We start from the raw sequence: 13,812 nt of genomic DNA, 5'->3' as shown, positions 1-13,812 counted from the left end.
ACCCACCAAACCCAGCAGAGCTGCTGAGGTGTAACCGAGAAGAGCATTTGTCCCAGAGTGTGCTTCTTAAATACAATTAAATATCTAATTTAATTCCTTTCATGCTGCTGTTAAAAATACCAGGGCTTTGATTTAAGTTACACCACCACTAAATATAGACACAGCAAATAATTCTGTGGCTTGCCAAAAACTAACAGTGGGCTATTAGTGGCATTCCAGGTCTTAAGGGACAAGAGAGCCTCTAGGAGTAGCACTGGTACCTACAGATACTCTCCCTGCATACTGCAAGCCTGTGGTTTTGAATGGCCTTATGAGGTCAGTGGCTGCTGCATTGGTCCTTAAATGGAGAGATAAAGCCCTTTCTGATCTCTGTAGTGTTTTTTGTGGGGGAAAGTCTTCTCACACAGCCCTGAAGCACATGCCAAGTGTCCTTGAAACTAGTACAGGACCCAGAAAGTCTGTGGATCTCAGGAGAGTTCATAGAGACAAGGTCATCTACATAGATGATCCATTTCTATGGCCTTGGCTCTCTGTGACCCTCTTTTCCTTCCTTGCATCCAGCACCAATAAATTCTTGTAAAACTTGGCCTCTAGGTATTCAAGAAGATATATTTACAGATGAGCATGTGGTAAAGCTGGGAGAAAAAAAATAGTAAAATTTCCTCTCCAACACATGAATTTGCTATTGACTGCTTTGATGCCTGTAATCTGTGAATGAGAACGTGAACAAATCTCCTACTTCTAACAGGCTTAATTAGTACCTGAAAAATTATCGTTGCCTTAGAAATGCAATTTTGAACTTTAGTTCTGCCACAGTTATGCAGTAATGAATATAAATGCAAATGATTGAACATAGAAACCTCCAAAATACCTTTGTAGTTAGTTAAATGTAAAATAAAAGCAGCTTTCAGCCTCCAATACATCAGTTCATAATTATGTTCAGAAAAATAAACAACAAGCATCAATTAATTCTACAATGGTTACATAAAAGAAATCAGACCTTATAATTTCACAGTCTTTCTACTTTTTAGCCTTCACACCAACAGTGGAAGTTATAACTTTGTGCACAAACTTGACCTTTGTCCAGACAAACTTAAACTTCATCCTTTCTCCAACAGAAACCTGCAGACTGACCCATTCCAAGGGGAGAATGATGACAGCATTCTCTCCTTCTATGTGAATTAAAAAATTCTGTTCAGGGATGGTATATTTCAACTTTGCAAGACCTGGGTAGCAGAAGACAGCTCACATTGATACTGTTCTGAAAACCAGTTCATTGGCAGTGAGCAACCTTCATCAACAGAGAAATTGGTGCTTCCCTTACCTGCACTATATCTGTCATTCAACACATCCATTAGCCTATGCATCAGTTTACTGATCAGCTGAAAATCCTGGTACTCAGCTTTTTTTTTTTTTTTTTTTTTTACACTTCCAGGCCTTTCTGCAGTTCTGGAACAGAGAGAACTCTTTAAAACTCAATCTTCAAAGGCATCTAGTTACCTTGTGGATGGCCAACTCCCTTTGAGACTCAGATATTTAAGTATAGTCAAGAATTGGAACCTTAATGGCTTTATTGTAGAAATTTTGCCTGTGTTAGGACTGAAGACCATGCCGTCTGTTCAGTTACTCAACCAATTTATTCTAGTAAAGCTCCATTATGGTGCGTATAGCTGTTCTGATTTCTGACCCCTTGGGATCTGGTCCTTAACTTTATAGAGCACTTAAGGTGCTCAGATGAAGGATGCTAGCTGAATTTAAATTCTTGTTGTTTAAAATATGTCACGATTACACAGTCTGCTGTTTATAAACTAAACCCAACTGCAAACAAGGAAATAAGGGCACATCTCAGTCCCTCCATTGCTGCCCTGTATCGTGACATCTAGATGCTACAGGACATGCCATTTGTCATCTTTTGGCTGTGACTGGCAGGGGAGCAGACACCCATAATGGACTTGCTCTGCTCCCAGAATTTCACCAAGAGTTACTGATTAAATGCAACGTGCCTGCTCCAGCCCTGCCAGGCTGCTATTGTGGACACCAGGACCTCATCCCCATGTTGCTACAGAGCAAGGGAGAAGAAGCAGTGAAGTTATGCCTATGGCAGTCATGGTGAAATTGCAAAGTAGGCTTCTAAGAAGTGGAAGCCGTGTGTCTGACTCACAGCAAAGGAGAAATGGGGTCTGGCTTTGAGGGGGGATCTCAGGACCAGCAGCCATCCCCAGTGCTCCATACTAAAGGCAAAACCTGCCTTTACCACACAGCCCACATATCACAGGGCAAGCAGTTCCCATTTGAGCCAAATGATTAAGTCAGCACATGAACAAATGAAGCAAAATGATCCAAATTGGGAAATGAAAAAGTAAGATAATACAACATGCGCTATCCTCACCAAAAGTCAGCACATGCCACTGGTATCCAACCACTCTCAGTTTTGGCCAGAAAAGCCATGAATTGCTGCTCTCCCTGTGGGGTCTGACAGAGATTTTTATTGCTAGGCAGCTCTATTGCTCCTTGCAGGGGAACACCTTGCTTTAGGAAGCCAGTGAGCCGAGGATATGCTGGTTCAGAGGGTGATGAGCCTTTTCTTGGACATGGGCAGAAGTTTTGAAGAAGCCCACCACACACTGGGTCAATGGAGCAGCACGTGGGCCAGTAGCCTACCACACAGGGCTGTGGAGTCTTGTGGGTTTAGTACCTGTGGAGTCACTCCCAGAGGTGAGGATATTCAGAGTTCATGAGGGCACACCCTGGAAGGCAAGGTAGGGGTAGAAATTGCTTTCTTCCCCTCTGTAGGGCATCCCTCCAGCAGAGGCCCAGACATTATGGGCAGTGCAAGAAGTCAGCTTTGAGGGCAGCAAAGATGCAGCTGAAACATCCACACTGAGCCAAGAAAGAAGTCTAGGACCCAAATCTCTTTGTTGGGACCTAAGTTCCTACGATGGGTCACCCCAGCATGACCTGCAGGCCACATGCAGAAAGGCCCAGGCTACGGCACTAAATAAACTCAAAACTCAACCATTCCTGCCCAAGGCCATGCCTGAGCATGGATTTGAGTGCAACTGTGTGGTGGTGGGTGATGCAGGACAACATATTTACAGACTGTTGGTAATGCAGGACACCACAGTGTTTACCCGGGAGTGTCATGGTACCCGCTGCAGGTGCTGCAGGAACATAGAGGATCCCCACTCACACCCGCACACGCCAAGTGGTTTCTTCTATTCCAACAGTAAAAGTTAGCCACAACTCAAGGAACCTGGGGCAGATAGGAGGAATTGGTCTTAATTAGCTAAACAGGTGATATGTGCTATTGCTCCACATTTATGTGGTTAACAGAACATATGTCCAAGGAAACAATTTTGTTGTCGCTTCCTTTGTATGTTAGTTTCCAAACAAGTTTGTTATTGTTTTATTAAGGCGGTGAATTCCCTGACTGATGGCTGCATTCACACGATGACCTTGTCATTGTTTCCTCAAGTACTTGTAATTGTTACAGTGGAGAACACTGGGCTTTAATTATCTGTGCTAAAAACTCATACACTCTGGTTACACTCTGCTGATTGTGTTGGATACACTACGATATTTATTTGCCAAAGAGGGAAAAATGGCAACGGCAAGTCAGTCTAAGGACTCTCACAAGAGAAAGTAATGGTGGATATTACAGGTTCCTAAAATACTGTAATAGCACATAGTAATTCAAGCAAGCCTGGTAATCAGTTGATGCTTGGGTTCGGTACAGATTACTTGCTATTATATCAGGCGGTCTCTCAATCTTGAGAAAATATCCGTTAAGGTATAAACATTTAAGCGAAAGAGATATAGAATGTAAATACCATGGATTGGCAAACGGCCTGTGCTGCAGAAGCATCATAACTTCTTCCCCCTATTTGAATGTAATGTATTCACTTCACACACCCAGCCAGTGGTAAGCATTACAAGGCTTCAATTGCCATGCATGCTCGTTATAAATAATTTAATTCAGACAGCCTTTCTATGAAGTTCAGTCCCCATGAGGATTTCTCACCAGCAGCCCAAGCCCAAAGTTCTGAACCAAAGCCTGACAGTGACTACCAGGGGGACAAGACAAAGGGCACCACCGCAAACCACAGCTCAAAGACACCAAAAACATATAAAAATAAAATAAAATAAATAACTTATAAAGCTTATTAAAAAAAATAAAGCCAGATAGTACATAGAGACAATGATGCTATATACAATATGCCATGAAAGTACAGCTATGAAATATTTCCCCCACATCTCTGTAAGAAGAGATCACTTAGAAAATAAGCAGCTTTTGCATTTGGGAGTCCCTGAGTCCAAAATGTCCAATGACATTTTGTACCTTTGACAAGGTACACATTTTGCCCGTGCTGTGTTTTTTCAGATACAGTAATATACATGTAAATAAGAAGAGGATACCAACTGGACATTTTATAGGAAATGCTCTCATCTATGGCATTCCTTCTTCCTTTTGGACTAAGATATTTCATGTTTTTTTGTTCTCGAGAAATGGCAGAAGACCCATCTGTTTTCACTGGCTTTGAGATGAGAAAAATGGCAAAGATTATTTCTCCAAAGGACAGTCTGGTAGTTTTACAGGTATAAGACATGGTTAGTAAGTAGAGTTGAAGGAAAACTGTCAGGTGCCAAAGACCCCTTTAATCTAATGAATCAAAACCAAACCAAACCAGAACCACCAGCTGCAACTGAAGCTCAATAAATAAATAAAAAAATAAATAAAAAACTAGAAATAAGGCTTATTTCCCTCCTTACCTTCCAGTAAGGACATTACATGTGTAGTCACCACCGTAATATTACTGATGCTCTTACTTATAATTTTAATAAAACTCTGAAGTCTGCTTTTGCCATGTTCTGCTGCTTTTCCTCACAGTTGGTAGTGTTTCCCTCTATAAGCAGCCCAATTGATTTCACAGAGCAAAAGAAAGGTGGTCTCTTCTGGTCTTACTTAAAATGCAGAGAGACATTACAGACTAACGTAATGGCAAGCGCTATAGAGATGTTGTATTTGAACAGGAAACATGCACCAGGCTTTGGAGGAATGTAAGTCCTGTTTGGGTTTCATTACTGAGTTCATTTCTGGCCTAATTCTTGCATACTGATTCTTCTATCACTAGAAGGTCTTTTTCAAGTTCATCTCCCAAATGCAAGTATATACATGTATATAAAAATATTATTGCTTATAATGTAAACATAATATTTTAACCAAAATATTTTACAAGCCCATTTTAAAGTGCATTGCTCCTTAATTAAGTCAGTTAAACTTGCATATTTCTACTAGGAATGACTTATGAGCCATCATTTCAGCATTGCAATACAGAGAAGTGTTTGACGTACAAAAACACTGATGGCAAAGTGACTTCATAGTTAATTCATTTCAGCTCACAAAACACACATTCAATACTGAGAAATGATTTTGGAGTAATTTCATTTGTTATTAAGTTTAGCAGAATGTAGCAGTATTAAATAAAGTGCATATATTAAAGCCATTTTTTTTTCATTTTAATTATTTCAGTTAAACTGAGAATGCTTTACACTGTGAACTGAACAAAGCCACAGCGAGATACTTGGTATCAAACTCTGCCCTACAGCCCATGGAAAGATGCTGCTTTCACTTTGCACACCTGCTTACAGCAGCCTGTCACCCCTGAGTCCAGAAAGGAAAGAATAGCTGAAAGTTATTTAAAATGAAAAATGGGCAAAGTCATTGCCAGTGTACACACTTCAGAGTGGTCTGTATATTTCTACTAATGTGACAGACACTTAAATGAAAGAAGTGAATTCACAGCTACAATAAAACAGTGGCCAGGTCTCCCTTACTCTTATTTTATTTCTAGCAACAGTAATAAAAAGGCTGTTTATTGAGCTTTTCTCCTCTTTTTCTTCACCTCTTTTTCACGATCAAACAGCAATGTTATTTATGAGAAAGTAAAATAATCTATTTTATTAAATTCTTGTTCCTGTGGTCCTACAGTAAATGGTGGCAAGATTTGACATATTAACACATGCTGATGACAACATTTTCTTATTTTATAAATGCCTGGATTCACTTAAAGGGCTGAGGTTTTACTTGGGCATTACGGAAAATTCAGCCAAGAATGAAAAGTAAATCTGGGGAATTGCCGTAATCACCGAACACATGGTAAGGATAACAAGGCTATGCCAGTTAGCTTAAAATACCCATGAAAACCAAAACACTAACAGAATAAATAAGCCATATGCCTATGCATGGGATGTGGGTTTACCATTGTTTCTGTATTCTTGTGAGCCCATGCAAACAGTTTCTGCATTGCCTCTTCTCTACAAAGCCCATCCTGTTTTCAAATCTCTTTCTTAAGGAGGGGTGCTCTGCAGACATTTGCAGAGTCAGTTCAGCAGATGCTGCCTACCTCCTTATTCCCCTGGGCAAGTTCCTCAGCTGGACCACAAGGTCTGGCTGTGTCCAGCACATCCTGACATAGGTCTTCATCTTGCTTCTCTTGCTCATCTCTGAATTTCCATTAACCTGACTTGGTTCTTACATGAATCAGCCATGTAGAATTTGACCCAGTTCTACCACAGCCCTCTTCATTTAATCCTTCTGCAGAAAGTGTCACCTCAGATATTTGTTTCAATAAAGTTATTGATTTCATATCTTCACTGCTTTTGCTACAGTATTTTAGGTCAGGAGGTCATGTGGCCCTGCCTCATCCAATAGCTGTCTGGTCGATAGCTTAGAAAACCTCAGTATTGACTGCTGGAAGAATGATCATGCAAAGAAATGGACCCGACATCAGTCAAACAGATTGTGTTTGGCAACCCAAGGGGGTACAAAGTGAACATATACTGATAACTGGGTCAGCCTAATAAAGATACACGTGTCACCAGTTTTAAAGCAATTGATTCTCTTAAAAATGAAATGAAGATGTGGCTGTAACAATCTTTGGGACTGAACCAGTGTCCATTAAAACCAAGATCCCTCTCAGTTTCATCGAAACTTAGAATCAGACTGTAAGAGTACGTAAGTGGATGAGCTAAGAGGCATATGTGTCTGATGCAAACCCATCATCTTGATGTTGCAGTTTGGAAATAAAAGTGGATTAAAAGCAAAAAGAAAATGTCAGAACCACCAATTTCAGTAGGGCTTCTGCCCTTCACTCCGTCTCCCAAAAGAACACAGGAAAGTGTTATGTGCATTTCTGTGTTTGAACAGCAGATATAATCAGGAACCTAGACTGATATTTCTGCTTGAAAAGGCAGAAGAAACAGGTTTGTTATCACCTGCATGATTTCCTCTTTGTGCCTTAGATCCTAAGAAGTCCAAGACAGGTGGATAAGAAATGCCCTATGGAAACATTTTCCTCTATGCAGTAATTAAAGTGCCAGCCTAGACAACTAACATAGAGCATACAACTTTTGGCAGCAGAATTAAAAGACAAAACTAGTAATCTGGTAACTCTTTCCAAACCTCATCTATGCTTCATAATCATTTTGGTGTATTTCTTAAGCAAAGTTTGAAATAACAGCTAGATTCTGGCAGGCAGGAGTTTTGTTCCCATTGCCAGTTCCACCACAGGTACAGATTATTCTCATTGCCTGTATCTGTCATCGTTTCAATAGCCAGAAAATAGGAGTCACAACAGTCATGAGAAAGAACCATTGTTACACACAAACCTCTGCACCATGGGAGACTTAGGTCGAATATCAGGAAGAATTTCTTCATGGAAAGGGTGGTTACACATTGAAATACGCTGCTCAGGGAAGTGGTGGAGTTGCCATCTCTGGTGGTATTTATGAGATGTGTGGATGTAATGCTTAGGGACATGGTTTAGTAATGGACTTGGAAGTGTTAGGTTGATGGTTGAACTTGATGACCTTAAGGACCTAAATGATTCTAAGAGTTATGACTTTTTCTTCTTCATTTTATGATATCTTATTAAAGGAATGCTACATGTACAGCTGTTCTTACATTCCTGTCATCCAATGGTAAAAACACTGGAGGAAATGATACTTTCTATGAATAAATGTTATGCTTGATCAAAGGCTCCAGGCCTGACACACAACTCTGCTTGGTAGACAGTGATACCTTCTACAGAATGATGCTATTTTCAGAGCAAAGTCCAGTACACCTTGATTATAAATAGTTGAGGAGCTAGGGTTTTTTTTTAATTTCTGCAATAACTGCAATTGTTATACTGGCTGACACTTGTTTTTAATGTCCTGGGTATTGATACTTGGCTACAAAGGACAATAAATATTATCCTTTTAACTAAACATTTATATATATATATATATATAGGGACAGGGCAATGTTCTTTGCTGTCACTTTTAAGTCTTTATCTGCAAATGCCTTCCCCACCTCTCCCTAATCTTCACAAACCGATGTCCCAATGACATCAAAAAGAGTGAACTTCCAAACACAACCGTACTAGCAGACAGCGACTTACCGTACACTATGATATTTTCCTTCACATTTAAGCTTCCCAACAGATGGAGTTCAAACCTTCTCTTTCTGTAGAATTGGCTCTGCAGTTACCTTGCATCACTCATGTACCTCCCCAGATTTCCCTGCAAATACCCATCAGCCTACATTGCTTGAGTCTGTTACAACAAGCAAACAATCTGCTTGATGAATACTCCAATTGTTAAGTTAAATAATTCTGAAATTAGAAATCAATCTGATTTGGAATTGAAAGAGCAAGGCCTGCCTGAGGATCCAAATTTTCATGTCATAAACAGCTAAAATGGGAGTCCCAACAGCCTGTAACTTGGATCTGGCTTCCTAATGCCTAAATTAAGAAACATTTACCTCTAGCACCAAAGCATGTAGCATTTCTGTTGCTTCTTTTAGTTGTAATATTTTGCATCCATTGTAAGTGCAGAGAAAATGGTTGCAAAAACTTCTAGCTTGATAGAGTGTATCTACTTTGTTTGATATGAACAAGAAGATATCCTTTCAATCTGCGTTCAGGCAGACGAAAAAATTGCCTTCCCTCCTCCCCAGTCTGGAACTGAATAGTGAATTACCACACCTCCGCTGAGGCCATAGTAATAAGTAACTGCATGCTAAGTATACCTTAAAATACTCCAACCTCGTTACAGAAGCACAATGAGCAATGTCTTCAGTATGCCTGCTTGAGTATACAGGAAGTTTCACAGTACTGACAAGCCTGGGATTTCAACAAGGTTTTGCAATAAAGCATCAGGCAATTTTGCATTAGATTCCCTCCTGGTGTAAATCACCTGATGGAGCTGGTCTAATTTGCACCAGTTTGTAGAGCTGACCCTTTGACTTAACTCTCCAGATTAGATCTAAAAGGATAATCTTTTTATTCTCAGTGTGTCTCATATCTCTATCACCTTCATTTCTAAATGCCTAAATAAAAAAATCATGATAGAGGAGGATTATGCAGCCATCTGAGATTGTCTTTGACAAGTCTGATTCATAACTATATGTGCAGCATGTGTGCCTCCACCGTCCCCTCTAAATCCAATTCATCACAAAAAGCATTGTGGGGATTTCACTGAAGTTCTGTGATGGAGACAGACATTTGGGATGTAGTTGAAGCTGGTCAGGCTCAAAGAATGGGGATGTGACTAGGGGATGTGACTATAGGAACAGCTTGGCACCTTTTTCTGAGCTCAGCATCTCAGCAACTGAGGTAGCCCAGAGCAGCTTGTCAATATGTACAGCATTCATTGAATTCACCAGGTTCATTCTACTGAACAACTAAGCTAATAAGGATGGAGTTTTGGCTTCTTGATTTGCTCCTGAACTAAAAACCTTGCAGTTCTCAGTTCTACCTCTCTCCTCCTGCCCCACAAACACACACACACACACACACACACATGCATTTCCCCAGTTGTATTTGAAAATAACGCAATCATCAACAAGAGCTGGCAATATTTTAACTAGTCCATCACAGCTGAAAAGTTCTGTAAATATTGTTAACCTTTTGTTTAAATATGAAGAGTAAACCATTTTAATTTCCTATTAATTTACTCCTTTGCATAAAAAAACAACAAAAGACACAACCTTTTTCTCCCTCCCTGCCTAGTGGGAGAGGAAACTTCTTTTGCTCAGAGCATTGCTCTTGCCTGAGAAGGTGCTGTGAGCAGTGCCCCCAAGAGCTTTATCTCCTGTGCCCATCCAGCACCTTCTCAGGTTTGCCTTCAATCAGCACCTTGTTGCCTTACAGCTGGCCTCGGTTAGGCACTGTCTGGGCAAAAGAAGGAAATAATAGTAATGGATGCAAGGAGATGCAGGGTAATATCAGCTTATTTCTGGCATCTTCTGCAGGCTCTGCTTTGGGCTTCCATTAACAACGGAGAATAGTTAGGGAAGGACTGAATCCTACTGAACTATAACAGTTTCCCAGAAGGATCTCTCCACTGCAAGCTTTTATTTTAATACTTCTGTGGTTTCCAGATCCAAACAAGGACTGTCTTATAAGTACAGAGTTGAGAAAAATATGACCAGGAGAGGTCTATTGAAAATGATGAAATTAAGATGTTACTGGGGAAAAGAAAGGATTAATACCCTGGCTAATCTAAGCATAACTAGAAAATGTGTTTTTCATCATTCCGTATGAGAGGATGTTGTTCAGCATACCCTCCTGTAACTAATAAGGGTAGAACTAATATGATAAATAATACACCCCTGGAAAAAGGATTATTGTAGCAGTAGAAGGAGTGATTTTTATAATCGATGTAAAATAGGTAAAGCCTTGAGTGTCACACCTAGAATATTGGTTAGTAACGCTGAGCAAGAAGAGGGTTTATAATTCACAGGGTCTGGCTTGAAGTTCATATGCAGAGAAGGGAATAAAACCATTTTATGTGCTTGATAGATGCAACATACATGAATGTTTTAAGATAGATAAACAGATGTATTTACATACATGTATTACTATTTGGTTAGTATTTATACTTTCACAAGTGTGTTTGTGTACATTCCTTATAAAAATGGGTAGGTACCTATAGCAAGAAGTATCCATATATATATATATGCATATATATATATAACGTATTTATAGACAGGGTTATATACACTCACACACATGTGCTAATAGTGCATGTATGCAAGTGTATGTCTCACATGGCTGTACAACCAGGGCACTGCAAAGGCTGTTCAGATGCCACAGCCAACACCAGAAGCTGGACCTGCAAGGAGAGGTGTAGCAGCAGTTGTAGGGATGGCTGAACTCCACGAATATCTGAAGAGTGCCCACATCCCAGTAATAAAAGAAAGCTGAGTTGCTGTGAGGTTTATTTGTTTGGGTTCATGTTGCTTCTTTGGGCTTTTGTTTTCTGTTTTTGCATTAATTCGTTAATACAGATCAAATATATACATATATATTTTCATTCTCTCACTTCTCAAACATCACGTCACCTTAGCAAAAGCCAGGCCTGTGTGGCCAGCGATGGGTACCAGCATAAAGAAGCAGGGGGAGATGCTCTCGGGGGCAGCCCCTGTGCCTGGGCGCTGAGGAGAGCAGAGGTGCGTGCACTGAGCCTGCACCAGCCCTTCCTTCTCCTTCCCTCTCTCTATCTGAAGTCTGTTGTATATTTGTTCCTTCACGGCTCCTCGTCCTTAGATTAGATTTCTCCTTTCTCATTACCAACCTTAATAGACCCTTCAGACCTCATTCCAGCCCCAGATATTATCTGACCCGTATAATTAATTAATTATAGCCCAAATATTATAGATTATTAAAAATAGCATAACTAATAGTGTAATATCTCAAGCTGTCGACTTTAATAGTCAACATTGTCTTGGTCTCTCTTATCAGGCTGGGACACCCGGTGAGAATATTGATTTCTGGTAATTTTAACCATCATCTGCCATCCTGATGGGTAATTGTCAGATTTTCACCAGAGTCAGAGCTCATTTGAAATCGTTAAACCGTCGGCAAGGCTCACAGTTGATCTTAATGTTTCCTTTTTCTCCCCCTTCAATATGTTTCAGCAACAGAGAGGAAAATAAATAGAAAGAGAAAGAGAAGGAGAGAGAGAGAGAGCGCTGCCTGCGTGCCAGCCATCTGATTTCTCTTTTATTTTTTCCTCCACGCACACGGCCCCTGTGGATGCAGCGTGTGCCCCCTCCACCACCCTTTCCACCCTCGATGACCCTTTCGTTAGGACTAGCAATATCAGCGATACGAAAATAAACGAGATGTTTGTCCCCGCAGCGCCCGTGTGTCCCGGGGGGGGGCTTTGCAAACGGGACGGCCCCATTGCAGCTGCAGTCCCCAGCCTGGGGAGGGGGGTCAGAAATGGGGAAGCCGTCCCTGCAGGGCTGTCCCCCATTCCCGGGGATGCTTCTCACGGGTTTTCCGGACCGTGTCGGGGGCTGAGGCTGCAGGTCCTGGCTTTTGGTACCCTTGTCGTCCCCCCCTCGCCTTGCCCAGCATCCCGGTGGGCGGCCGGGGATGCTGTGGGCGGCGCGCCTCCAGCCTCTTGCGGGTCGCTTTTCCGCGATGTGCGTGAAAAAGCGATCTCCCGGCCGGGATAAGTGACAGCGAGGCACTTTATTAGTGTTTTATATAAACTCCCGGCTGCTGGGAGATAAGCGCCTAAACCCGGGGGGGGGGGGATGATGGGCTGTTTAAATGGGGATACGCAGAGATGAGGCTTGAAGGGCGACGAGGGACCGCGGGTGCTGCCGCCCCTCTCCCTGCGGGGTGATACCCCGGGGGGGTGACACCCGGGGACTGTCCCATCCCATCCCATCCTGTGCCATCCCATCCCAGCAGCAGCCAGCACCCACCTCCTGCCGCCCCCCGGGCTGCCCCCGGGCTGCCGGGAGCTGAAAGGGAGCTGGCGAGAGAGAAGGGAACTGTTTAATAGATCCTCCGAGGATTCCCCTAGAGCATTATTTAAACTTCTAATTATGATTCATGTGTGTGATAATATTAATTTAATAATCAAGGAGCTGTGCAGGAAGCATTAACCTCAATTAAGCTCATTACTACCCTAACCTGGAATCCCCAGGGCTTTTAAATCTTCTACTATGAGGACCTGACACTGCATTGATAGAGGGCGAGATCTGCTTCAGAATCTTTTATTTTTTTTTCCCCCTTAAATCATTTGCCTTCGTGGGTAGAGTTAATTAATTCCCCGACTTGGGCTCGGGGGGGGCGTTCCCTCGGGGAGGGCCGGGCACCCCGGGGTGACTGCTGGCCCCGGGGTGGGGACCAAGGCAGGATGAGACCGAGAGCCTTGTGCGGGGCAGGTCTTGTAGCCCTGGGAATAATAATAATAATAATAATAATAATAATAATAATAATAATAATAATAATAATAATAATAATAATAATAATAATAATAATAATGCAAAAACAACAATAATGATGATGGTGATGCTTCTGCTGATGGTGGTGATGATGATGATGGTGATGATTTGGAAGGAACCCGCTCAGAGCAGGACGGGATGGGTTTTGGAGCCCGGCCGCATTTGGGAATAAAAGGGGGGAGAAGAGCAGCCTGCAGGACCCGCCGGGACCTCGGAGGCTCGGTGCAGCCACCGGAGTGACCTTCCCGGCTGCTAAATTGGTGCACGGCGGCGATAAATGCCCGTAATTACCCGGAGTGAGTTCCACGCTCCCCAGGGACGGGGAGGGAGGGATGGAGAGCAAATAAAAAAAAAAATCAAGGAAGAAAATAAATAAAGAAAAAAAAAAAAAAGAGGAAAAAGAAAAAGGATCGCTTGCTCTGGAGTTTGCTGAAATCTGATTTGAAATTCGGTGCTAACTGATGAAGCCCGAGGAGAAAAACCGAGCTCGGCTCCGAGCCCCGGCATCCCGGAGCGCCCTGAGC

The sequence above is a fragment of the Anas acuta genome, chromosome 4 (genome assembly GCF_963932015.1).
Source record: "Anas acuta chromosome 4, bAnaAcu1.1, whole genome shotgun sequence".
NCBI classification, from domain to species: domain Eukaryota; kingdom Metazoa; phylum Chordata; class Aves; order Anseriformes; family Anatidae; genus Anas; species Anas acuta.
Note: the sequence above shows the minus strand (reverse complement) of the source record.